This window comes from Phyllobates terribilis, unplaced genomic scaffold (genome assembly GCF_046119375.1).
Source record: "Phyllobates terribilis strain yellow unplaced genomic scaffold, ASM4611937v1 Scaffold_4__5_contigs__length_816908805, whole genome shotgun sequence".
Taxonomy (NCBI): domain Eukaryota; kingdom Metazoa; phylum Chordata; class Amphibia; order Anura; family Dendrobatidae; genus Phyllobates; species Phyllobates terribilis.
Window position 1 is genome coordinate 752,172,481 of NW_027362764.1, and position 27,472 is coordinate 752,199,952.

At 45.8% G+C, this 27,472-nt stretch overlaps 1 long non-coding RNA gene across 2 annotated transcripts in view; it reads left to right on the forward strand.

The window, feature by feature from the left end:
• The window catches only part of LOC141264521 (uncharacterized), a 96,607-nt gene that overhangs the window by 59,698 nt on the left and 9,437 nt on the right, over nucleotides 1-27,472 (forward strand). The window contains exon 3 of one of the 2 annotated variants that reach the window (XR_012319986.1): nucleotides 3,377-4,232. The exons of the other annotated variant lie outside the window; for it this stretch is intronic. This is a non-coding gene — a long non-coding RNA (uncharacterized lncRNA). Of the gene's footprint in view, nucleotides 1-3,376; nucleotides 4,233-27,472 lie in introns of those variants that run through there. 2 annotated transcript variants of the gene reach the window in all.

Below are 27,472 nucleotides of genomic sequence, written 5' to 3' on the forward strand. Positions count from 1 at the left end.
TGGTGCCAGAAACTCCACGTGGGTGCTGACTCCACTCCCCTGCACCAAAAACAAGGAGTCTACCGGGTGGTACGGGAGTACGAGAGAGTCTTTAGTAAGCACCCGCTAGACTTCGGCAGAGTAAAAGGGATAGAACACCACATCCCCACAGGGAGCCACCCACCAATAAAAGAGAGGCACAGACCTGTACCCCCTGCACATTATCAGAACGCCAAGGGTATGCTAAGGGAGATGAAAGAAGCTGGGGTCATTAGAGACAGCTGTAGCCCCTGGGCAGCCCCCTTGGTTCTGGTCAAAAAGAAAGACGGCACCATGAGAATGTGCGTGGACTATAGACAAATCAACCGTATCACCCACAAAGACGCATATCCGCTGCCTAGAATAGAAGAGTCTTTAGCCGCACTAAAATCTGCTAACTTCTTTTCTACTTTGGACCTTACTAGCGGGTACTGGCAGGTTACTGTGGCAGAGGCTGACAAGGAGAAGACCGCCTTCACCACCCCGATGGGACTGAGCGAATTCAACTGTATGCCTTTCGGGCTCTCCAACGCACCAGGGACCTTCCAGCGGCTGATGGAATGCTGTCTAGGGCACCGAAACTTTGAGACGGTCCTCCTTTACCTGGACGACATGATCGTCTATTCGAAGACCTACGAGGACCATCTCAAGCACCTGGCTGAGGTGTTCGAAGCCCTGGCAGGCTATGGCCTGAAGGTGAAACCATCGAAGTGCCACCTGCTGAAACCAAAGGTCCAGTACCTAGGGCACGTGGTAAGCGCGGAAGGAGTGGCCCCCGACCCTGACAAGGTCACGGCAATCAAGAGCTGGCCAAGCCCCTCGAACATCAAAGAGGTGAGACAGTTTCTCGGGTTGGTAGGCTACTACCGAAGGTTCATCCCCGGGTTCACTAAGATGGCAGCTCCTATGCAGGACCTCCTGATCGGGCAGTCCAAGTCCAGAAGTCAAAAGCCACCCTTCAAGTGGGATAAACCGGAAGAGGAGTCCTTCCACCAGCTAAAGTTGGCCCTCACTGGGGATGAGATCCTGGCCTACCCTGATTATGGCCAGCCTTTCATTCTCCACACAGATGCCAGTAATGTGGGACTGGGAGCCGTACTGTCCCAAAACCAACAGGGCAGAGAACGGGTGATCGCATACGCCAGCCGGAAGCTGAGGCCCACCGAAAGGAACCCGGAGAATTACAGCTCCTTCAAGCTAGAATTCTTGGCGGTGGTGTGGGCCGTGACGGAACGCTTCAAGCATTACCTGGCCTCCGCAAAGTTCACCATGTACACGGACAACAACCCGTTGACACACCTGGACAATGCAAGACTGGGTGCCCTGGAACAGCGGTGGATGGCCCGTCTCTCCAACTATGACTTCGTGATCAAGTACCGGGCAGGCAAAACCAACGCCAACGCGGACGCCCTATCAAGAATGCCTCACTTACCTGAAGGTGACGAAGACCCAGAAGAGCTGGAAGAGGTAGAACTCCCCGCGTTTCACCGGTATGGAGCCGCTCAACACTCTCACCGCGTGAAGGAGGAGGATCTAACAACTGTGATGATGAATCCCCTACCTCACCACAGCTGGGCCGAAACCCAAGATAGTGACCCTGCTGTCCGCCTGGTGAAAGATCTGCTGACCCGGGAAGACGCCCGCCTAGATCCAGATGCCCCAGAGGAAGCCAAGCAGCTATGGAAGGAGAAGAGCAAGCTGTTCCTCTACGAAGGCAAGTTGTGCAGAAGGATTGTCAACCACCGGACGCACGAGCTGACCTGGCAAGTCGTGGTCCCAAGGCGAGATGCAGCTATGGTCCTGGGAGCTTACCATGACAGAGCGGGACACTTCGGTTGGAAGAAACTGGAGTTCCTACTAAGAGGAAGGTTCTTTTGGGTCGGCATGAGAGGAGCAGTAGAAAAGTGGTGCAGAGACTGTGGCCCTTGTCACCTGAGGAGGAAGGACCGCACCAGCCAGAAGACACCCTTGAGGCCCATCGTCACCACGCAGCCTCTTGAGCTGGTAGCTCTGGACCACGTCAAATTGACTCCAAGCCGATCCGGATACATCTACGCCCTGACAATCGTGGACCACTATTCCCGTTTTCTAGTGGTGGTCCCGGTAAAGGACTTGACAGCCCAAACAGCGGCCCGAGCCTTCCAGCAATACTTCTGCCGTCCACACGGGTATCCGGAACAGGTCCTGACAGACCAGGGTCCAGCGTTTGAAGCTGAAATCTTCCAGGAGTTCTGCAACCTCTATGGCTGTAAGAAGATTCGGACAACGCCTTACCACCCCCAAACCAACGGGATGTGTGAGAAGATGAACAATATAGTCATTGATCTCCTGAAGACGTTGCCCCTGGAGGAACGCAGCCTGTGGCCAGAAAAGTTGCCGGACCTGGTAGACATGTACAACAATATCCCGGTGAATGCTACAAACTGCACCCCGGCTTACCTGATGCGAGCTAGACCAGGTAAGCTGCCCGTAGACCTGGAGATGGGAGTCCTAATACCTGAGGACACCTCCCCGGATGCGGACTGGGATACGGAAAGGCAACTGCAGTACAAGAAGGTACAGGAGAGTGTGGAGAAGAGCCTGGCCCAGGTGAGAGAGAAGCAAGAAAGACTCTTCAATCAACACGCCCCTGCTAGTCCCCTAGAACCTGGTGAGCAAGTCCTAAAGCGAAAAAGAAGGCTACATAAGTTGGACGACCAGTGGGAAAGGGAACCCTACACCATACTGCAGTCTGACCACGACAACCCAAAGGTGTGCGTGATCACCAAGGACGGAGGAGAAACCACTAGTGTCGTCTCCAGAGACCACCTCAAAAGGTGCCCCGAGCAACTCCGCAGTGCAGAAGAGGATCAGAGTGACCTTGAACCCGCAGAGGACAAGGAAGAAATGATCAGCACCGTTCTCGGAGAGTTCCCTCAGTCCTGGACTCGCATAAATGATGCCATAGTGGTACCTGTCCTGCATTTCCTGCAACCGGCACAGCAACAACCAACACCAGAGCCGGAAGGTGAAGAGGAGCAAGCGGTTCCAGAGGCAGAAGAGCCTGTTCCAGCAGCCCAGGAGAGTCAACCCTCTGCTGACAGTGAGCCTGCCATGCCTGCGGTAAGCCAAAGGACCCGCAGACAGCTGCCTGCCCTACCTGTACACCCAGCTGGTAGCTGTACCCCTAACGCTAGTGGGGAAAGCCAGGTTAGTCCACCACCAGACAGTGGGTTAAGGAGGTCAACCAGGAGCACAAAGGGACAGATACCCGCTCGCTGGAGAATATAGAGCGCACTAAAAATTGTAAATAACCCTGTTGCCAAATGTTGAAATGTTTGCCAAAGTTACCTGCGTGATTAGTAATTGTGTGTTTCAGTCTCTTGCAGCAACCGTAAGGACTCACAGGTTATGGACTTTTTTATAACCGGGACCTTGTGTGGACTGCATTCTGAGCCTAACCCAGGAATGAACTAAGACTGTGAAGGACTTGGGGTAGGACAGACCCCCACCTGGTTAAGGCTCCCCGTTGTGCTGGTGATATGGACACCCGGTCACAGGCCACACTGTGACCTAAAGAACTCAATTTGTGCGCCGTCTGTCTATTAATGTTTTATTTTTATGCATATTGTCTTTGTTTATTGTTTAGTCCCGGAGTACTAAATTTCACTAGGGGGGAATGTGTCACCCTACCTGGATGCCACAAGTGTAATAAAGCTGTGTCTGAGAGCAAGGGGGAGGTTCTCTGGTCAGGGGAACATTAGCATGCAATGCCTCCTGTCTCAGGCCAGTAGGGGGAGCAGGCTGCCCCTATAAAAGCTGGTACTGGGGACAGGGTTGGAGAGAACTGGAAAGCCTGTCTCAGCACTGAGACGTGTCCCAGAGTGGAGCAGGGACAGAAAGTTGCACTGCACCTAAGAGGAAGTGTGGCAGGAGGAGAGCCACAAGCCAGGGACAAGAGGCAAGGAGAGCCTGTCTTGGCAGAGAAAAGACTTATCTTTACCAGACTTTGGTGTCTGAGGCTGGAAGGATTCCACATCCCCCAGCAGAGAACCAGTCCGCAAGGGACTGTATATTCCTTGGCCTAAGAAGCCTGGAGGCCCTGCCACAACCGAAGGGACCAGTAAAGCCGTACAAGGCTGGGAGCAGAAAGGAACCCACGTCGCAGGCCATACAGGCGAGAATACACGGAAAGCTCGGAAACGTGGGCTGTTACCCTATCAGGAGGAGATAGCCAGAAGGAGCGCAGAAAGCACGGTAGGCCTACACCCTCACCCTGACCAGGGCCAATTTCCCCGTTGCTCTCAGACATCCAGGTCCCCTCCTAGCCGGGACTGTTTGTGGGTCAGTTTACCTGTTTAGTAAAGACCCTGGACTGCAACCTGTTGTCTGTGTGCTCCTTGCTCCTCCAGCACTATCATCACTGGGACTCTCACTACCATCACTCCCACCATCCACTATACTGCCCTGGGGCCGCACTCTTCCCGTGGGGAGTCACACTACCCTAGCTGCACACCTCATCAGCCCCAGCGGTCTGCATGCAGCGGCGGTTCCTAATAACCGCAATCCACGGGTGGCGTAGTCGGACATAATCAACAACACGTAACAGACTACCATTGGCCTGACCACCCTGAGCCACGGACCGGGCAGCCACTACTACCCCCATCGTTCCCCTAATTGCCCGGATCCGAGTGCCCCACGGCCCAGGGGGCGAGTCACAAACATAGAGATCTCCCGCAACCAACTGCAGGGCGACTGTCTGTCTCCTCTGACACACCCATCACATCTGCTCATGTTCAAAGAGAAGCTCCTTCATTTGTGATTGGAGGGAGTCTCATGATCTAGACACCCATAAATCAAAAACTACAGAATTCTCTCAATAAAATATCAAAAGTTTTAGTTATTTTAACTATTACCATTTAAGCTTTAATGAAACACAATAGGACCGGAAATACCCTTTAAAGATGTATCCTTGCTAATTTATGGGGATCTCAGCCTGCTGAACAAAATTGGTGTTGTTATTTTTCTAAATCTGAAGATAAATTTAGAAGATCCCTCTATAGCTCAAATAAAACTAGAGTCAGAGATTAAGCTAGATCTGACAGGTCCTGAGGAGATCCCCAACACCTTAGTTCAGTAATGAGGAAAATTCAGACATTAGGGGAGTTTTCCCCCAATTAACAACATGGAAGAGGAAAGGTGATAAATGTATAATTGATGGGGGTCCAACGGTTGGGATCCTCAACAATCATGAGAACTAGGGTGCTAAGGATCAGAGTAGTCGTATGTCACTGTCTATAGAAGTGGTGGTCGCCCATGTTACATTTACATAGGCGACTTGGGGCCTCCTGTTCCTGGAAATAAAGGGGGTTTCAGCAGTGGGACACATACATTTATCATAAATGTTGTTTATGACACAGAACGTTTAATGAGCTAAAGTTTGAAGTGAACTAAAGACCTTACAAAAACATCTTTGACAAGGTGGCTGACGAGCCCAGGGGATGGGGACGACTCGGTACCCGGGCCTTTGCCTGGTTTGGGGGTGTCGCGGTGGTCGGCTCCCGGGCTCGTACCCTGGGGTCACTCTTGAAAAAGGGGATTGGAACTTGGATAGAAATAAAAATAAAGTAAATGGTTTGTGGCGCCACCTGTGGTACCTGGTAAGGTTTACCAGCACTGCTGCAGACCTCCGGGAGGTGATGGGATGGCAGCTGGGATCTTTCTGCTCCCCACAGGCGGAGCGAACCCCCGGGACAGTGTGGAGTTTGATGGTGGGTGGTGTTGCTGGGGCTTGTAGTGCTGGGAGAGAGATGGCGCAGTTGAAATAATTGACGGAGGCAGTGCAGTGCAGTCATCCGAGCTTTACTCACAGTTCTTGTACAAGGTTCTCAGGTACACTATACGGGTGTCCGCCTTCGCGTCGCATGGCGTCTACCAGACCAGGGGTTCAGCTCTTCCTCAGATATGTCAGGAGCGCTTGACGGAACCCCGCTTTCTTTATGTTCCTAACTAGACCGACTTCCCGCGCTGGGTCTTCTCCCTCCTGCCCTGCGCTTCCCACACACTCAGTCTCGCTCGGGTGTTCTGAAGTCCCTCTGGGCAACCTGGAGTTCCCGGACCTGCTTGACCCTCACGGTGACTAGAATGAGACTGTGGCGACTGCACCATGGAAGTGCAGAAGCCTCCGGTTTTTCCAGCCGAGACCTGGAGTAACACGGCTGGTCCAGGGGCCGGTCCCCTTCTTGCGGCCTGATCCCTCTGACACCAGGCAGATTCGGGGCGTACGGGTGCCGTCCTGCACTCACCGCACCCCCTGGGATCCCTTCTATAGAACGGAGCCTTCCTCCTCTGCTCCCCTCCTGGGCCTCTATCACTAGGCCCTACTTGTCGAGCAGAGCTCCTCCGAGACTCTGCTCCCCAACCGACTGTCTTCACTAACTCCTCTTACTGACCTGCCACCCTAAGATGGCCTCCCTTTATATACCTCCTATGATGGTGCTCCCCTACTCTACTTCCTCCACCCACACCCACTACTGGTTCCCCCTACCTTTGGTTCCCCCCACTCCAGCCAGGGACAGGCCTCAGCAGGAACACAGTGCATCTTGCTCTTCCAGCCGGCCTGGAGCAGTGTAGTGTTGGATGCAGGTGTTGGGGTTCCGGGCAGCACTCCCTCCTTACCTGAGAGAACGAGATACCACACCTCTGGGTGAGGTGCAGTACCTCTGTGGTGACTGAACCCTCAGGGGCGCTACATGGCCCCTTAGCGGTCATAAATCCAGAGGTATACCACACATGACATCTACTAGCAGACTGTGATTGAAAAAGCCTTGGCAGGGGCCCTCCTGGCATTGAGTATGGTGTTACATAACATGAGCTTCTTCTTGAGATACGATCATTTGATCACAGATGTCTTATCTTACATTTCAGTAAGACAAGTCCCCACACCAAGGTCAATAAAGAGATCACTTCTATTGTGCCTCGTCACCTCCACCCTGGTGCCTCGCTCCCTGATTTCCAAGACAATCAGCCCTTACAAGAAGGTATTCGTGAAGCTTCAGCTCAAGAAGTAAAAAGCTGTTTAGAGTAAATGCTGAGCCTTCCGGCTAAGCTTACTGTAGGTTTTCTTGGTCTTGGTGGTGGAGAGAGGCATGCAGCAGCCTCTCGTATTGTCGTATGTTTAATGCTGCTTAGACCTCACCGTGTGGTAGGGATGAAATGCTTAAGCTTTCAGTGTTAATCACAGTAGGAAAGCGGTGGGAAAAACAAAGGCATAAAAGAGGTTATATTTAGCAATATTTACTCAGTGGCTAAATGTAACATAATACAGCAGGAGGGCTGCATGTGGCTGGCTGCGGCTTTCATCATTAGAAATGGCTTCTAATGGTGAAATATTGACATAATATAAGAAGAAGAGAGAAGTTCTACAAATCAGACGCCGTCTAAGATCACATTTATGTCTAGTGCATAGCTTATATTGTATTAGCATATATAGGGGGACACCAACATATTACCTCGAAAACTACAAATAGCCAGTGGTTGTCTTGATATGTGCTATGGTTCACCAGCTAAAGTTGCTTTGTTAAGCGATAAGTCAAGGTGAGCCGCACAGACCCTGTGCACTGATGCTGCTGAGTTGGATAGACCGGACAGCAGATGGAAAAATTTAAATCTATAAAATTGGATATGTTGGACATCACATGGAACAGAAGAGCTGGATATATGTGTACGTGGTACAATGAAAAGCAGTACAGCTGGATACACCTGGCTACAGCAGAGCCGAGTGTGCAGACAGAACTTTGGTACAGAAATGTCGGATTGGCTGAAAGGTACCTTGATATAGCAAAGTCAAGAATGTGGATATCACTTTTGAACAGCAGATCTGGATAGCTAGACCGGCACCTTGAAGAGGCAGTAGAAGAGTCCAGCAATTGTAGATCTGGGTTCGTCTTGAGATTTTGCAGGTCATCAGCACATGGTAGCAGCATACTACTACATGAACATTTGTGAAATCAGAGCTTTGCATTGGGTTAGCAATGATAATCGAAGCAGACGAGAGCAGAGAGAGCCTGATGCTGGAGAAGAAACACAAATGGACCGGCGCCGGAGCCAGGACAGGAGAATAGCAATATTCCTAGCAATGAAACATTGACAAGTGAAAAGACTGTGGCAGTCACTTTGTGGAAAGCCAAAATGGGCTCCAAAATGGAGCAATGAATAGGACAATGATTACAAAAGCTTTATGAAGGTGGTTTTCAGGTACAGTGGTGTGAAAAAGTGTTTGCCCCCTTCCTGATTTCTTATTCTTTTGCATGTTTGTTACGCTTAAATGTTTCAGATCACAAAACAAATTTAAATATTAGACAAAGATAACACAAGTGTGAAGACCCGGGGCCTTCCGTGGGCATAATACTACTCAGACAACACAGGGTGAGGGTAAAACACTGTGGCAATATTTTATTGAACCACCAAACAGACAATAAACACATAGAACAGTCCCAAAAAATACCTAAGATGGTACATCATTACACAGTCTCATCCTTCCACTGCCCCGCCTGGGATGGAACACCTGCTACTTTGGGACTTCCAGGGCCAACTACCTCAACCAGGGGCCCCCGGCTTTAGGGGGCCCCCACAGAGAGGAGATAGTGGAAAGCTTAGGAAGCTGACAGTCCATTGAGGTACAAGGCCAGGAGTCCCGAGGGTCCGACCATGGCTTCTCTTACAGTTTCCATGGGGCCAGATGACCGGCTGGTCATAATCTGGCTTCTTTGAATGTCTCCATGGGTTCCAAGTGACCGGAGGGTCCCACCTGGCAACCCTGGCTACCAGGCTGAAGTCCTGAAGAATCTGACTGATCTTTTGATTTTCTCTTTCAATTCTGACTGCTACAGAGGCATATGTCCCTTAAATAGTTACAATCGTCCTTTCAAGTACACATCCACAGGTCAAGGATTAGGGAGGGTATTATTCCACAGGCTCAGGTCTCATTGTTTGAGTATTTAATCAATTTACATATTTGGTGTAGCAGGGGGCTCTGGTAAATCAACATCTAGCTGGCTTTGGTATAATATGTAATTAGCATATTAATAAACACTATTGTTTCCAGACTTCAAGAGAAGTCAACATTCAGGTATATACACATAATAGTATGTCCTTCTTGACCAGCCACAGAAATACACATACATTCACAAGTCAACACAAACACAATAGTGTATTTCTTTTGGCTTAACAAATCTAGACTTCTGGCTTTTTAAGATAACAAGCCTTATAGTCACAAAAAGTAAAACACAAAATGCAATTTTTAAATGAAAGTCTTTATTATTAAGGGAAAAAGAAATCCAAACCTACAGGGCCCTGTGTGAAAAAGTGATTGCACCCCCCACCTTAAAACATAAATTAACTGTGGTTTATCACATCTTTGGGAAGCTGAGTTCAATTTCCCTAGCCACACACAGACCTGATTACTGCCATACCTGTTCTCAATCAAGAAATCACTTAAATAGAACCTGCCTGACAAAGTTAAATAGACCAAAAGATCCTCAAAAGCGAGACATCATGCTGCGATCCAATGAAATTCAGGAACAAATAAGAAACAAAGTAATTGAGATCTATCAGTCTGGAAAAGGTTATAAAGCCATTTCTAAAGCTTTGGGACTCCAGCGAACCACAGTGAGAGCCATTATCCACAAATGGTGAAAACATGGAACAGTGGTGAACCTTCCCAGGAGTGGCCAACAGTTTTTCACACCACTGTATGTGTAAAGTATATTGAGGGTCAAAGTTTTACTTCGGACTGAAGGGTCTTTTTAACCAATAAAATTGTTTCTGCCTGCTGTCGCCATTAGGGGGAGCTTGTTAAATAATAATCTATACAGCTTTAATGTATAGAACTTATCACTTATCTACAGGATTGGTGTGGATAGAAGTTTATAATCACTGGGGATCAAGAGGATGTGGGCCCCTCGTCCCTATGTGGGGGGCCAGCAATAATAAACAAGCTGTACTAAGTTATCACTGTCAGCACAATAGAATATGAGTGTGCGCTGCTGCTATATTGTCTATGACACTCATGAAAATGTCCGAGCTGTATCCAATTACCACCATCAGTCCTGTAGACAATGAACGGTCCAGCAGCGCGCATGCGCAACTTCCATTTTATTCATTGTGTGGGTACAGGACCACATTCTCATGATAATGCTCTTGCTGATCACTAAGGTTCCACCCCTTGGATTGCCATAGATAGCGGAGTACAGAGTCTTGTTATCTCCAGCACCCCCATAGACAATGAATAGAGTGGTGCTGCGCATGCGCCACTATCAGCAAGTTATCACCTTTCCCAAGTTGGGAATAACCATTTAATGGACGATTTGTAAAATGCCTGCAGAGACTGCCGGATAATTTACCTATTGCTGATTTTCAAGTCTATAAATTTTGCCAAGAGCAAAAACATAAGAAAAGAACAAATAATATATAAAAGTGCTGGAGCTCGTTTTTTTCTTTGCCGATAGATAACTCCCGGGAGGATCTGTGCAGAACATAAAAGCTCCATCAGTCACTGCTATGTAAATGCTTTTGTCTTCTATTGCTTCTTCTTCTCCTGGAAGACACTTACTGGTAAATGACTGCTTTTCTTCATACTGTGATAAACTCTTTTTTTAGTTTTGAGAACAAAGAATTGCCTGAGTTGCTTCCCGTGTGTTGTGGTGGACATATGCACCAGAGATACATTGGCGGAAGACGAACTGTATGCTGAGAGCACATTATTCAAGTTCAAAGGATAATGGGAAAGGAGGTGATGTGGCTCTTGGCTTCTTTGTAAAACTATCAGAAATTGATAGTAAACTTTATAACGTGCCCTTTTATTTCTTTTTATTTCTTTTTTTTAATATACAGTAGTTTTTTCTTCTAAAACAGCCATTTAGAAATCTTGTGAAGAACACAGTCATTCCCAACATTAAAAGTTATCACCTATCAACAAGATAAATGATAACTTTCTCATTGATGAGACCCCGTCGAAATCCTGATAACGAGGCTCTGAAATGCTTCACCAGAGTAGAGCGGTGGCTGCGCATGCGCACCACATTTCCATTTATTCTTTATGGGAGAAAAAGCTGAGTGTTATACTCAGCTATCACCAGCAGTCTTGTAGAAAATGAGTAGAGCTGTGGTGTGCATGTTTGGCCACCATTCCTGTCCATTTGGGCATCTCTGACCCCTGTTCTTGGGATTGGAGGAAATTCCAGTGGCATGACCCCCACAAGTCAAAAAGTTAGCACTTTTCTTGTGGATACATGGTTACTATTAATGTTGGAAATAAAACCTTCAGTTTCCTTGGGTCCCATTTGTGGGCTAAAAGGTGATTGAGTGGTAAAAGGGTTATTCGTAATAATAGAAAAAAAAGTAGGAATAAAATTTAACTTGTAATATACTTGATAAAAACTAGGAACTCAAAAAACACCTACAAACAACGAAAAACACATATTGAGAGTGTAAATAGCTAAATTTTTCATAAAATGTAGTCATATATCATCAGAGTATTTAGGTTTTTCTCCTGACGCGTTTCTTCAACTATTGATTCATCAGGAGAGGCAGTAGTGGAGACCATGAGGCTCTTCACCACTGAGAGCCAAGCACTATACAAGAGCTGAGGACCAGGCTATCTAGTGCCCACTGCCTCCCCCAGTGAATCAATTGTTGAAGAAACGCGTCGGCAGAAAAATTACTGGATTCTTTAATTCTGGGATACTGTTTGCGGCTCCTCTCCGCTTTCCTTCTACTGAAGGATCTTATATGAATAACCCAGGACCATCCTCTGAAGTGGATGAGATTGTTCCTATTTTTATTTCATGGCGAATTTTTCTATACTAAGGGCTTATATTTAGGAGACCTCTTTTTCATATCGAGTCATATTTAAACACACGGATGATATATGACTGCATTTTATGAAAAATGGAGCTATATGATAATATATGTTTTTCGTTGTTTGTGGGTGTGTTTTTTTTGGCCCTAGCTAGGGTGTTTGTATATTAAAAGTTACATTTTATTTCTACTGTTTTTACTATTAATACTAATGAACAGTGGGTCAATAAATTATTGTTTGATGCATCTATTGTGCTGATTCAGATAAAGGGTTATTCCCAAAATTCAATATTATCACTTGTCTATTAAATAGGTGTCTAAATTTTAGGACCAATGATCCAGAGAATGGGGCTCTGAAAATCTATGTCAGAATAGAGCAGTGGTTGCGCATGCGCACCACAACTCCATATACTATATTCTCTAGGGGTCTTCCAAGAAAAAGGGGAGTGCTGCACTCATATGTCACCAATTGAGAATGGCCGCCACTCTGTTCCGACTAGGCATCTCAAAGCCCCCAGAGGACCCATCTGTCGGACCCTTACCAATCAGAAAGTTTGCTACTGTGGATACTTTTTCAATACATTATATTGCAAATCAAATATCGCCATTAAAAAATACCACTCATGAAAGAAAAATAAAATACAATTTTTGCTCTTGGAAGGTGGGTGTAATAAATAAGACAAAAAAAAATAGTAAAGAACTGTTTGGAGGAAAAAATGCACACACATAGAGCAGTAACGCCTGGTAAGGTTAGTGAGAGGCGGGAGTACGCACTCACCTGGCGGTGTTATGTGAAGGCTCAACACCTGTAGACACTTGTAAATGCTGCTGCGGCCGTGGCTGGAGGCAAAAAACGTCTTCAAGATGAATAATAGTAGAGGAGGAGGATATCACTGTGAAAGAGCTGCGCTGCTGTAAATGAGAAGCCTTTTGGGTTTCCAAAATGGTTCTTTAGTGTTCCAACGCGTTTTAGGGTCAGATCGGCACCTTTCTCAAGGTAAAAAAGCAAATATAGGGCAGCATGGTGGCTCAGTGGTTAGCACAGTGGCTCAGTGGTTAGCACTGCAGCCTTGCAGCGCTGGGGTTCTGGGTTCAAATCCCACCAAGGACAACATCTGCAAGGAGTTAGTATGTTCTCCCTGTGTTTGTGTGTGTTTCCTCCGGGTTCTCTGGTTTCCTCCCACACTCCAAAGACATACTGATAGGGAATGTAGATTGTGAGCCCCAATGGGGACAGTGCCAATAATGTCTGTAAATTGTCTGAATTATAAAGCGCTGGGGAATATGTTGGTGCTATATAAACAAAAACATTATCATTAAACATCATATCATATTTGTTTTTTCACCTTTAGAAAGACGTCAGTCCGGGGCTGAAATGCGTTGGAACGATAAGGAACCATTTTGGAACACTAAAGACTTCTCATTTACCGCACTGCAGCCCGTTCAACGTGATATCGTGATAACATTATAAAACAAAAATAGTCCGGCTGGGGTTGATACATAGAATTTGTCCTCCACGATTCATTTTTTTGCATGTTCAGTGACTTTTTTGCCGTTAGTACATTTTGAACATGAATCTCACATCTGATAGCTGATGGAATAACTTCAGAAACGCGCTTAGGTCTACGATTCCTAATTGCGAGGCAAACAGTGGCTACAAATAGACATGAAAGGAAGTTTAAGGTGCAGCACTGGAGAAGTTGTGCTTTCAGACTTGCAGTGTGGATGCTGAAGTGCCGTATTAACCCGGGATTGCAAAAAAAAGCCCATATTCTCATGTTTCAAAGGTTACCCTTTGCCTTTTATGTTGCTTCAAATGAACAAAGCCTAACGAGGGTTTGTTCTGTGGAGGCACGCAGATCCTGTTTTGCTATGTGCAATCAGCGATACACGTCATCCTGGATTCATCTTTTATTTTCTTTTACTTTGCTATTTTTATTTTGTTTATTTCTCCTTCTGAAGTCTAAAAGAATATATAATATTTAAAAGAACATTCCATAAAACGGTCAAAATCATACAGCAAAATGTGAACTCTACGATACATTCTTGTGCCCATTCTGACTTAATTTTTCTACCTTCTGAGTAGTGTTGAGCCACCCCCGTAGTGTTCGGGTTCGGTTCGATTCGTCGAACACCGGCATGTTTGCCCAACGGTTCGTCGAACACCGTCGAACACCGTTAAAACCAATGGCAGGCAAACAAAAACACATTTAAACACCTAGAAAACACATAGAAAACACCTTTATGGGTGTCCAAAAGCTGACAAACTGCTCAGAAGACACAACTAACACATGGAAAAGTGACAAATACATATAGTCATGCGAAAAGAAAAGAGGTGGAGGAGTAAAAGGAGGAGGAGACACAGATATAGGCATGTCATGCCCTTCTAAAATCAAGAAAGGCTGGAGTAAAAATCTAAAATCAGCCTACCAACACCCAGACGTCGTGACAAGAAAATTAAAAAAATAAATATCTTTAGGTCGAATGGCGGTTCCATTCAGAACACTTTCCTTACAAGACGTAGTGGTATCCCCGTTGGGATTCGTGCCAAAAACGGAACCCAATACATTCGGACTAATCCACCATTTGTCATATCCAAGGGGCAGGTCAGTAAACGACAACATCGACGCGGAACCAAGTACAGTAGTATATACTGTACCTCCTTTGACAAGGCAATCAGGCTGGTCAAGAAGTTGGGAAGGGGCACCTTAATGGCCAAAACAGTCATTGAGGGGGCGTTCCGGTTACTTACTGCCTGTGCCTCCGAATAGTGTCCGCCTATTGGGCTTCTTCTGGTAAGGAGCATACTATATAGATCCCTGTTTGCCAATGGGGTGCTCCATATCCTGCTCACTATTTGAGGCGTTTAGTTGCTTCCTCGAATGGGTCGTCATGGACGTTTCTAAGGGGGCACATATTATCCATTACCTAGATGACTTCTTATGCCTGGGCCCAAATGATTTGCCACAGTGTGAATACACGCGGTAGTCCACCTGTGAGAAGGAGAGAGCTGGAAGGAGAGCGGACACCACAGAGCCGAGGGGTTAGATGGAGAACGGAAGAAGGAAAGAGGGCGAGGGAGGTAAGGGAGTATGGTGGAAGGCCGACCTGAGCTCCCCCACGTTCCTGCTGGGCGGGGAACAGCCCTGGGAAGAAAAGCCACTTGCGCATCCCTTGGAGGTTACGGCCGTGAGCGGGCAGAGGGACTACGCTGGAGTGCGAAGCCGACACGGCCAGGCCGTTCCTGCCCGTGCGACGTCTGTGTCGCCGGGTTTGTGCCAGAGCCGCGGTGGACCCTGACGGCCAGCCCCCCCCTCTCCCAATACTGGTGCCTGTCCGCTGGTGGGTCGAGACCCCCCGCGGTGGAGGCAGGTCTAAGCTCTGTAATTTAAATTGGCTCTGTAATTTGAATGAGTACACTTTAAATCCTTTTACAAGGAGGGCAAGTTTGGTGCCAGCAGCAGCGGTAATTCCAGCTCCAGTAGCGTCCACTAAAGCTGCTGCAGTTAAAATGCTTTTATAAGGATTGAGTTTGACGGTCCGCCGCAAGGCGTGCTACCGCCAGTTCCAGCCCCTCTGTCTTGGGGCGCCTCACCGATGCTCTTGACTGAGTGTCCCGGGGGCCCAAAGCGTTTCCTTTGAAAAAATTAAGTGTCCAAAGCACAGGTGGTGTAGCTTGCTTACTCCGCTGACTAGCAGACACTGCTACTAGGCCCAAAGTATTGCCTGGGCTAGATGCAGTTAAAAATTGTTATTAGATACAAAGGCGGTGTAGCTTGCTTTAGATGGGCTACTCCGCTGACTACGAGACACTGCTACAAGCCCAAAAGTATTTACTGGGTTAGATGCAGTAAAAAATTGTTATTAGATACACAGTTGGTGTAGCTTGCTTCAAATGGGCTACTCCACTGACTACCAGACACTGCTACTAGGCCCAAAAGGATTTCCTGGGTTAGATGCAGTAAAAAATTAGAATTAGATACACAGGCGGTGTAGCTTCCTTCACAGGTGGGCTACTCCGCTGACTACCAGACACTGCTACTAGGCCCAAAAAGATTTCCTGGGTTAGATGCAGTAAAAAATTAGAATTAGATACACAGGCGGTGTAGCTTCCTTCACAGGTGGGCTACTCCGCTGACTACCAGACACTGCTATTAGGCCCAAAAATATTTCCTGGGTTAGATGCAGTAAAAAATTAGAATTAGATACACAGGCGGTGTAGCTTCCTTCACAAGTGGGCTACTCCGCTGACTATGAGACACTGCTACTATGCCCAAAAGGATTTACTGGGTTAGATGCAGTAAAAAATTGTTATTAGATACACAGGTGGTGTAGCTTGCTTCAGATGGGCTACTCCACTGACTACCAGATACTGCTACAGGCCCAAAAGGATTAGCTGGCTTAGATGCAGTAAAAAATTGGTATTAGATACACAGGTGGTGTAGCTTGCAACACAGATAGGCTACTCCAATGACTAACAGACACTGCTACAGGCCCAAAAGGATTGGCTGAGCTACATTTCGCCAAATGCTGTGAAAAACACTTGCACAGCACTGGCACAGACCTGCCTGGCAAAAAGTGCTATGAACTGCTGTAACCTAGCCCTCAAAAGGGCTTCAATTAGAACTAGTCCCTACTCCCTAAACCTATCTCTCTATGTAACAGGAAATTCGCTCACAATTCACACAGTTATACGGTATAGTGCCCACAGTAGCAGCAGTGCCGTCTAACACTCAGCTGCAGCAGTGAGAAAATGGTGGCGACGGGGAAAATGGCTGGGTCTTATAGGGCAAGGACATGTGACATACACAGCCAATGATACATGCCCTTGATTGTGTGAAGAAAAAGCACTTCGCTGCGTGTGTGCGCTGCTGATAGGCTGACAGACTGCACCGCCCCACTGTAAATGCTGGAAAGAAAAAAAAATGGAGATCGGCATTATTTCTGCAGAGATCCATCCCCTGCCCCTCCCCCCACCCAATCTACACTGAAACTGTCTATTAACATTGATTAACAGTATTACTGTGAAAAAATCTAGTTACGCTTTTGGTGCACAAACAGTTATCGAACATAACCTCGAACAGCCGAATTTTTTGCAAATCGTTCGAGTTCGTCGAATGACTCGAATACCGCCCAAAACAGCTCGAATTTGAGATTGGCGAACAGTTCGAGTCGAGCACCGCTCATCTCTACTTCTGAGCATTTCTTGCAATGTGTCAATCAAGGCACAAGTGTAACGTGAAGTTTCCAGCCTCAGTGTAAAAGTTGTCACACAATCCACCTACCATGTGCCGGTTATAGTACTGGTGTCAGATAGGCATGAAGTCCACGATGTTGGAGATCCCTTAAAGGAGCTGTCCACTTTTGTGGCCAATTTTTTTTAATTACTGCAATTGGGGCTAAATATCATTTTTGCAATTGGGTTTCATCAAAAATTTTGCTCCTATGTCCTCTGTATTTCACTGTGTATCGTTGCACAATGTGACCAGACCTGTCCAATTGTAAACCTCACATGAGAAAACTGCTTTTCTATTGAAGGATACTAATGGACAAGTCTGGTCACATGCTCATCCACCAGCAGCCATTTTATGGAGGGGAGATTTGTGCATCTGTAATAGTGAGGAAAGGTGTAACCTTCCCCTGTGACTGAAGTAGTTAGAATTACATATCCCCATAGTTAGGCACTCTCTGAACTGTTATTAGGTCAAGTTACAGGGTTAATTTCAGTGGCGCAGTCAGTGGAGTAAGAGGGAAACGTAGTGATAGGGATAGACACTGGACATGTCTAGAGGTTAGATATAATTCATTGTGGGGCTGCAGTACTTTTTTTTATCAGCCACAAGATGTCACTGCTGGGCACAGTTGTCAGTGAAAGGCAAGGCAGTTGCTAAGGAGATGGCTTAGTTGGTGGAGCCTCTGGGTGTGCTAAAGATAGCTGCAGCTGTTATTTTTGAGTCAGTTGAAGCCCTGTCAGGGACATGACAGGAACTCTTACATACTGACAGTCAGGGAAATTGGCTGCTAGGGTAGACGGGGGCTCTCTACCCTCAGACAGTGAATCCATAATGTGAATATCTCCTCACGCAGGAGTCCCATTAGCTGGCCAGAGAAACTCAACGGAGGTATTGAGGATGCGGGGCACTTCTAGTCTGCAGGTAGCAGAGGAAAATAGGACTCCAGGATAAGCCGTGAGTGAGATAAAGGATCTGGGTACACTGTCTCTGGTGAGGAACCATCTCTTAGGCTAAGGAATAGAAACAGAGAGATGCTTCACCTAAAGAGGGCACCCGGGCTGAAGATGATTTTAGCACCTGTATGGCAGACAAGAACCTGTTAGGCCTTATCCAATCTACCAGACTGTAAATATTGTAATTACTCCTTTCCCCCAAGTAAAACCCAGTTATGGTTAATAACTTTGTGTCTTATGAAATTATTACTGCCCTGGTCCCAGAAGAGAGATATCTGGAGACAGCCGCGACCGGATGGTGTGAAGTAAGTGAAGAATGCACAGCCACACATCAAAGGGAGGACACGAATTGTCTGTAAGGTGCCAAAGTGAGCAGGGGCCACAACTCGCCCACGACTACCTCACTGAGGCACCTTACACATCTGTAAGGGAAGCTGCTCTAACACAAAATGATGTCCTCTACACTTCTGCTAAAATAAATATAATGTGGCCAGCCCCATAAATTCATTCTGCAGTCAGAAATATGCAGTGTAATAGTAATGGATATAGGAGGCAAACCCAGAACATTCTTGCTGGTTGTATGCAAAATTGTGCCACAAAGTTGAGGCAGAGAACTTGGCAGTTACACATCCAAGTTGAGGCAGAGAACTTGGCAGTTACACATCAAAGGTGAGGCAGAGAACTTGGCAGTTACACATCAAAGTTGAGGTAGAGAACTTGGCAGTTATACATCAAAGGTGAGGCAGAGAACTTGGCAGTTACACATCCAAGTTGAGGCAGAGAACTTGGCAGTTACACATCAAAAGTGAGGCAGAGAACTTGGCAGTCACACATCAAAGTTGAGCCAGAGAACTTGGCAGTTATTCATCAAAGGTGAGGCAGAGAACTTGGCAGTTACACATCAAAGGTGAGGCAGAGAACTTGGCGGTTACACATCAAAGTTGAAGCTTATAGAAAACCTGTGATCCGGGCTAAAAGTGGTACGTTTTTGCGCCTATTTTTTTCTCGCTGATCCCTTGAATATTCCAGTTTTTGATTTTGAAAATTCCAGAGATAAGGAGCTTTTCCAGTGCTGTTTTCATGACCAGAGCTGTGTTTGAACAGGACTGGAATAATGTTCATTTCAATAGCTTAGTCAGTCCCCTTCTCTCTCTATAGTGTTATGATCTGCAACTTGAACTAAGGAAAGATAGGGGAAAGCTGTCCCTACAGTAAGACTAAGCTGAATCCCTATGATGTAGCGGGCTGCCTGTTCCTAGCGAACAGACCTGCCTTAGTCCTCGGCTAGTCTGAACGAAGACCTATAGCATAACGGGAGGGGTCCCTAAAAGAACTAAGGACTGGGACAAAAATGGGACACCTCCTAAACAGAAAAGTTGTTGCAGAACACAAAAAGACAAACTGACTAAAAAAGTACCAGAGGTCCCAAAAGGACCAAGCGAACTGACAGAGAAAGGCACAGAAGCACCTGGCTAGAGAAACAGTCAAACACTGAAGTCCAGCACAGCCAAAAGGGTGGAGCTGGAATATAAAGGCAGATGGTCACGTGACCGCAAAACACAAGATGGAAGAAACAAACAGGAGGGTTCTAACATATAGATGGGCAGTGACAGAAACTGGGGCTGGCTTAGCTATCAAAATGGGCAGTCTTCCAGCACTGTTCACACACAGACCTGGTCATGTGCCGACACTGGCAATGCTGTACTGCATTAGTCACTATCTGGGAGAAGAATTGCCAGAACTGCACCTAAAAGCTGAAGATCAGGGCACCTTTCACATGGTAAAATTGTATTCCCATCTTCAAGATCCTATCCAATATGTAGTAGGTGTAATAATAATAATATTAGCAAATACCTCTAATTAGAAATGTAGTATAGTTCTTCTGATTCGCTATGTCCCTTACCCAATATGCGGGGCATTGCAGCAGCTTAGGTATCCATGGTTGCAACCACTCATATAGCGATACTTAGTTGTTAGAGGTCGTAACCCTGGATACCAAAGCTACTGCAATATCCTGCACATGGGGTAAGTGACATAGAGAATTAGAAGAACTATACTACATTTCTAATTGGAGGTATTTGCTAATATTACAGTAATAATATTCGTATAATTATTATTATTACACCTACTACATATTGGGATAGGATATTGGAGATGGGAATAGCCCTTTAAATGTATTAGTAAATTGCAAGATCTACGGTACTTATTTAAGTATTTTTGTAGCTGGACAACCCCTTTAACAAAGATATATGGCACACAACTTGTCATAAGAGGATGACTGAAGAATGTCTTTATTTATCGCCGATGTTTTAAGCTCAATGTGGAAATGAGTTATGATTCCTAGACCAAGTACTCATGGTCATTAAAGAGTGTCATCCCCCCTTAAATTAATGTTAAATGATGTAAACAATGATATACAAGGGAAAGTACAAATGAAAATCATACCTGTTAGTAGTGAAGTTCCTGAGAAAAATATTTTTAATTCACATTCAAATGAGGGTGCTTCAGAACACTACTGGTATGGCCAAAAGCTTGGTGCACTGTTACACCCCCTCATTTTGCATGTTAAGGGTCTTCCCCCACTTCTGATTGAAAGCGCTCACTTCCCAGAGTGATCACTGTCTGAATGCAGCTTGCGCATCTGCTCTTGCGCACCGGCACTGCCTGAGCCCCTTGAGCACACAGTGTGGGCGGGCGCCTTCTCGACCCTTGATCACTTCAATAAGGCACTAATTGTAGCAAGAGATCTCTGCAGAGAGGAGCCTGGGAGGAGAACGCATCTGCCCACACTGTGTGCACAATGGCGCCGACATGGTGTGTTTTGCCAGACTCAGTCAGTGTCAGTGGGCAAGTGCAGACACACCAGCTGAGTTCAGACTGTGCTTGCTCTGGGAAGCTCGTGCTGTCAATCAGAAGTGGGGAAAGCCCTCAATATGTAAAATGAGGAGGCATAATGATGCATTGAGCTCTTGGCAACACTGAGGGTGTGTCACGGGTGTATCAAGTGTGACAGACAGTCGCTCTGGATCCGGCTGTAGAAGGTCACTGCACTTGGCATTGCAGACGCCTTCTTGATCCTCTCATCTCTGTATTGTAGTGATATCCTTCTTCCTTTAGGAGCCAGTGGAGACCTCAACCTTCTGCTGCTAATTGACACACCCTTGCTTGGTAGTTAAAAACTCTCAGTTTCTCCAGAGAGTCACGGGTGATAGTTCTATGTTTCTCTGTCCATGCCTGAAGTACTAGAAGTTGGCCTATTTCTTCTTGGACTTCCCTTGGAGGACAGTTGGCATTATCTCTCTGGTGTCTTTTCAAGCTAAGTGTATCCCCTTTGATTGTTTACCTTGTTGTCCTTAGTTTCAGTGGGGCCTAACTAGTGCTTACCCTTTCCCCTCCCTACCTAGGGCCTAGCTCTAGGGACATCCAGGGATTAGGTTCCTGCTTTGCGATAGGTGTGGAACCTATATAGGGACGATAGGGTAGGCAGGGTGATATTAGATCAGCCTAGGGGTCTCCACTCCCCCTTTCCCTAGTTGTTGTGCTCCCTTCCCCCTCTTTCCATTGTTGTACACTTGTTCCTTCCCTCACCTTGAGTGACAGGGTGCCCCAAAGCCCCTTCATTTGCATTGAAATGAAAAGTATTATTCTCAGGCACTTTACCACTAACAGGTACAGTACTCATGTGATTTTTTTTACGGGCTAAGTCTTTTAGCTATTGTTCATGGAAATTATTCCGGTGATATAAGTAAAGGTTGGTGACTCAACCTTCTTCCTATTTTACAGTCTTTTAGAAACAAAATAATAAGAACCTGAACTTATTTCACTTCTCACTATAAAGATATTTCAAGCGGCGCGTCTCTTTCATGTTACGCCCTGCTTCCTTTACATGTGACGCCAATGCTCCATTGTGGCTTCCTGCTTCTACAAGTTAAAAAAAAAAGCATCCAAAATGTGTTATATGAACAGCACTTCTTGTCTTCTGTAGCTTTATTTCCTGCTTTTCACGTACATGACAATAAGGGTCGTGGGTTTCTTTTAAAAGTAGCGCTTCCTTCTTTAAGGAGCTGTCCACAGTCAGTTTTTTTATTTGAACTAATTGATCACAGGGTATCACGGTGCGAAGACTTCCAGCAATTAGCTATAATCGTGGATCCCGGGAGCACGATTTTTTGCCCCTACAGAAATAATAAAGCATTACATGGTACACATTGCATTCAATAGGCTATAGAGTAATGAACCAGGTCCTCCAGAGAAAAAGAGACATTCTTTGTAGCTTTCATTTATGGAATCACTGACTTTCAGAAAGTGTTTTGGAAAGCTATTGGTGGTATTCAGCTCCATAAAGTGCTGAGCCCTATTCCACATCTGTTCTAAGTCAGAATATGATAAGAAACACTCATCTAAGTAAAGACAAACTACATTCCATTACCTTACGATATGATGATCTGTCAATCCAGAAAATTGCTAGAACCTTGAAGGTATCCTCAATCGCAGTCATGAAAGCCATAAAATGTATATGTACTGTACAAACATACATGCAGTACATTTAGCACTGTGCAAAAGTTTTAGGCAATTTTGGGAACAATATTGCAAACTAAGAATGCTTTAAAAAACAAGTGGTAATAGTTTATTTTCATTGAGTAACAAAATGCAAAATGAATGAATAAAAGAAAATTCTAAATCCCATCATTATTAACCCCTTTCCGACATGATACATACTAATACATATCTGTGGCCTATGCCTTATGGACCAGATACGTATTAGTACGCATTGGCGATTCTGCCCGCACACAGGCTGACACCCGATGCTATGTGCTGGGAGCGGTCCCGTACCGCTCCCAGCACATTAACCCCTGAAATGCTGCAATCGAAGTCGACCGCAGCATTCCGGTGGCAAGAGGAGGTAAGCGTCGGTACTCACCTCCTCTTCGGCGTCCCGCGGTGTCTGTGGCCGGGTCCCGTGGTTGTCATGTGACCCGAATGTCGCCAGGACGACATCAGGGTCACCTGACACCAGGAAGATACTTTGATAATGTGCAGCGCACGATCACAGTATCTTCTCCCTCTGCAGCGCTGACAGCCTGTATAGCATAGGGATGCTGCTGCATTCCTGTGTTATACAGGCGATCAGAATGTAAAAAGTGAAAGTCTCATAGTGGGACAATGTGTAAAAGTAAAAAAAAAATCACAAAGTGAAAAAAAACTAAAAAAAAAAATTGTAAAAATATAAAAAAAAAGAAAAAAATAATTCCCAAAAAATAAAACTATATTGTCATGTCATGTGCCTGAAAATGGTACCATTAAAAAAGCCAACTCGTCCCGCAAAAGACAAGCCGTCACATGACTCTGTCGACTGAAATATGGAAAAATTAAAGCTCTCAAAATATGGTGATGCAAAAACTAGTCTTTTCAAAAAAAAGCGTCTTTTAGTGTGTGACAGCGGTCAATCATAAAAACCCGATATGAATCTGGTATCGCTGTAATCACACCGACCCGAAGAATAACGTCGTCTAGTCACTTATAATGGTACGAGGAAAGGTGTAAAAAATAAACTTTAGGGTTAGGGTTGTGCTAGAGTTAGGGTTGTGCTAGAGTTAGGGTCGTGATAGGGTTAGGGTTGTGCTAGGGTTAGGGTTGTGCTATGGTTAGGGTTGTGCTAGAGTTAAGGTTGTGATAGGGTTAGGGTTGTGCTAGGGTTAGGGTTGTGCTAGGGTCTGGGTTGTGCTAGGGTTAGGGTGGTGCTAGGGTCTGGGTTGTGCTAGGGTTAGGGTTGTGCTAGGGTTAGGGTTATGGTTGTGCTGGGGTTAGGGTTGTGCTAGGCTTAGGGTTGTGTTGGGGTTGGGATTTTTTCAAAAGTAAAAAAAAAAAAGTGACGATATGGCGACTAGTGTTGAGCGCAAGTGCTCGCTACTTGTGTTTGCATCGGGTGCTTGGGTATGCACAGAGTATCGCGGGTGCTCGAGTGACATGCTCGAGTCTCCGCCCCATATGCTTCGCAGCCAAAAAAACCTGCCGAGGATTGCCTGCCATGCACGAGCAATGCCCACATGTTTCTTTTTGGGTGTCTAACAACCGTGAAACATGCGGGCGGGGACTCGAGCATGTCACTGAAGCACCCGCGATACATTGTGCATACCTGAGTACCCGATGCAAACTAAAGTAGCGAGCACTTGCTCACAAGACTAATGACAACTTATTCAATATGATGACCTAATGTTATCAATTTCTGTGTCGTACCTCTGGGTTCAAAATGTTCACTATATCCCTTCATAAAATCCTTGAGGGGTCTAGTTTCCAAAATGGGATCACTTGTGGGGGGAGAAATTGCACAATAAATGGTATGGCGCAATTTCTCCTGTTACCCTTATGAAAATGCAAAATTGGGGGCTGAAAAACATTTTTTTGGGAAAAATGTGAAAATTTTATTTTTACGGCTCAATGCTATAAACTTCTGTGAAGCACTTGGGGGTTCAGGGTGCTCACCACACACCTAGATAAGTTTCCCTGAGGGGTCCAGTTTCCAAAATGGGGTCACTTCTTGGGCGTTTCCACTGTTTAGGCACATCAGGGGCTCCCCAAACGCAACATGGTATCCGCTAATTATTCAAGCAAATTTTACATTGAAAAAGTCAAATGGCGCTCCTTCCCTTCTAAACCTTGCTGTGTGCCCAAAGAGTGGTTTGCCACCACATATGGGGTATTGGTGTGCTCAGGAGAAATTGCACAACAAATTTTAGGATCCATTCTTTCCTGTTACCCTTGCAAAAATAAAAAAATTGGGGTCTAAAGTAACATTTTTGTGAAAAAAGTTACATTTTAATTTTTTTCTTCCATTTTCCAAAAATTCCTGTGAAGCACGTGAAGGGTTAATAAACTTCTTGAATATGGTTTTGAGCACCTTGAGGGGTGCAGTTTTTAGAATGGTGTCACTTTTGGGTATTTTCTGTCATAAAGACCCCTCAAAGTGACTTCAAATGTGATGTGGTCCCTAAAAAAATGGTTTTGTAAATTTTGTTGTAAAAATGAGAAATCGCTGGTCAACTTTTAACCCTTATTGCTCTCTAATAAAAAAAAAAAATTTGGTTCCAAAATTGTGCTGATGTAAAGTAGACCTGTGGGAAATGTTACTTATTAACTATTTTGGGTAACATATTTCTCTGATTTAAGGGCATAAAAATTCACATTTTGAAAATTTCAAAATTTTCGCCAAATTTCAGATTTTTTCACAAATAAACGCAAGTGACATCGAAGAAATGTTACCACTATCATGAAGTACAATATGTCACGAAAAAACAATCTCAGAATCAGGGGGATCTGTTGAAGCGTTCCAGAGTATGGGTGCTCTACCAGAGTCGTGTATAGTAGTCTTTATTAAAAGTGTAATTTCAGTTATAATTGTTAGTAAGTTTTAGCTCTGGTTATATCCTATAATCTCATATACAGACATCACATCATTATTATTATTATTATTTATTTTTTTAGCACCATTGTTCCTGGTGCTGTACATGAGAAGGGGTTACATACAAAACACAAATATAAATACAATGAACAAAATAACAGTGACAGACTGGTACAGAGGGGAAAGGACCCTGCCTTCATGGGATTACATTCCACAGGATGATGGGGAAGGAGACAGAAGTTTGGGGGGTTGCGGCAGCTCCAGTGGTGGTGAGGTGGCAGCTCTGGTAGCGGTGAGGCAGCAGCTCCAGTGGTGGTGAGGCAGCAGCTCCAGTGGTGGTGAGGCGGCAGCTCTAGTGGTGGTGAGGCAGCAGCTCCAGTGGTGGTGAGGTGGCAGCTCTATTAGTGGTGAGGCGGCAGCTCCTGTGGTGGTGAGGTGGCACTCCAGTGGTGGTGAGGCGGCAGCTCCGGTGGTGGTGATGCGGCAGCTTCAGTGGTGGCGAGGCGGCAGCTCTAGTGGTGGTGAGGCAGCAGCTCTGGTGGTGATGAGGTGGCAGCTCCGGTGGTGGTGGTGAGGAGGCAGCTCTGGTGATGGTGAGGCAGCTCTGGTGATGGTGAGGCAGCAGCTCTGGTGGTGATGAGGTGGCAGCTCCGGTGGTGGTGGTGAGGAGGCAGCTCTGGTCTTGGTGAGGCGGCAGCTCTGGTGGTGATCAGGTGGCAGCTCTGGTGGTGGTGAGGTGGCTGCATCAGTGGTGGTGGTGAGGCGGCAGCTCTGGTGGTGGTGAGGCGGCAGCTCTGGTGGTTTTGAGGCGGCAGCTCTGGTGTTGGTGAGGCGGCAGCTCTGGTGGTTTTGAGGTGGCAGCTCCAGTGGAGGTGGTGAGGAGGCAGCTCTGGTGTTGGAGAGGCGGCAGCTCTGGTGGTAGTGAGGAGGCAGCTGGGTCATTGCAGGCTGTAGCTTTCATGAAAAAATGGGTTTTCATGTTCCATTTGAAAGTTCTGAAGCTATAGCTATGTAGATCATTTTAAATTGTTATCAGGAAGAGAAACAAAGATGCTGGTTTGTGGCACAGAAGAGGCCATGGACTGTGCCCTGTGCAGCTGTGTGCATGTCATAAGCACTGGCCAAAGGTTAGTTCATAGCAAGGAGACGAACAGGTGATTGGTTGACTATCACTTTGCTTTATCTACAAGAAGAACAGCAGTGTCAAATTCAATTTTTTAAGGTTTGTGTTAGGACATTATGCCTGGCCATGCCCCGGAGGAAATAGTACAGCACACCGAGGTAGCAAGGTATGGACACTAACAGCCAAGTCTGGTATGAAGTCTGAAAACACTTTGGGGTCTGCAATTATTTTGAGATCTTATCCGGGAGGTTGAATTTATTAAATGGTCTGAGGGGGTTTGAATTTGTTATAGGGTCTGAGTTGGAATACATTTAGAGGGAAACCTATCAATCCCTCTACACCAATTTTCTTGGGTCAAAATTTACCGCACTTGTTATTTCCGCAAAATTTATCTCTAAAATTTAAAGACTTCTAAAACCTGTCTCTTTTCTAAAAAACCTACTAATTTACTATATTGCACGCCAGAAAACTGGAGTACATTGTAGCTGAAATCCACTCCAGCTCAGATTTCAATTTCTGGATTACAAGCAGCCCAAAGATCCGCCAGACTTATTAAGAGGCGCACCATACTCCAGCGAACCATAGGTTTAGGAGTAGTAAGAGACTGCCTTATAAATTCACCCTTAGTCTCTTTATTCACTTTCTTACAGAGATAAGGATGGGTCCTCATTCCAAATTTTGTTATGTGGCCCTGTGAACTCTTCTCTTGATCATATATTGAGCAGACATTTCATAACTGAGAGCAGGGCCGGCTCCAGGTTTTTCTGGGCCCCGGGCGAAAGAGTCTCAGTGGGCCCCTTTAACACATACCACGATTTATGATGCAGAGATACCGCAGAGAAATATATATATAGTACAATGCAAAGATTTCACTTCTTACATTACATGAGCGATATCTATTGTAAAT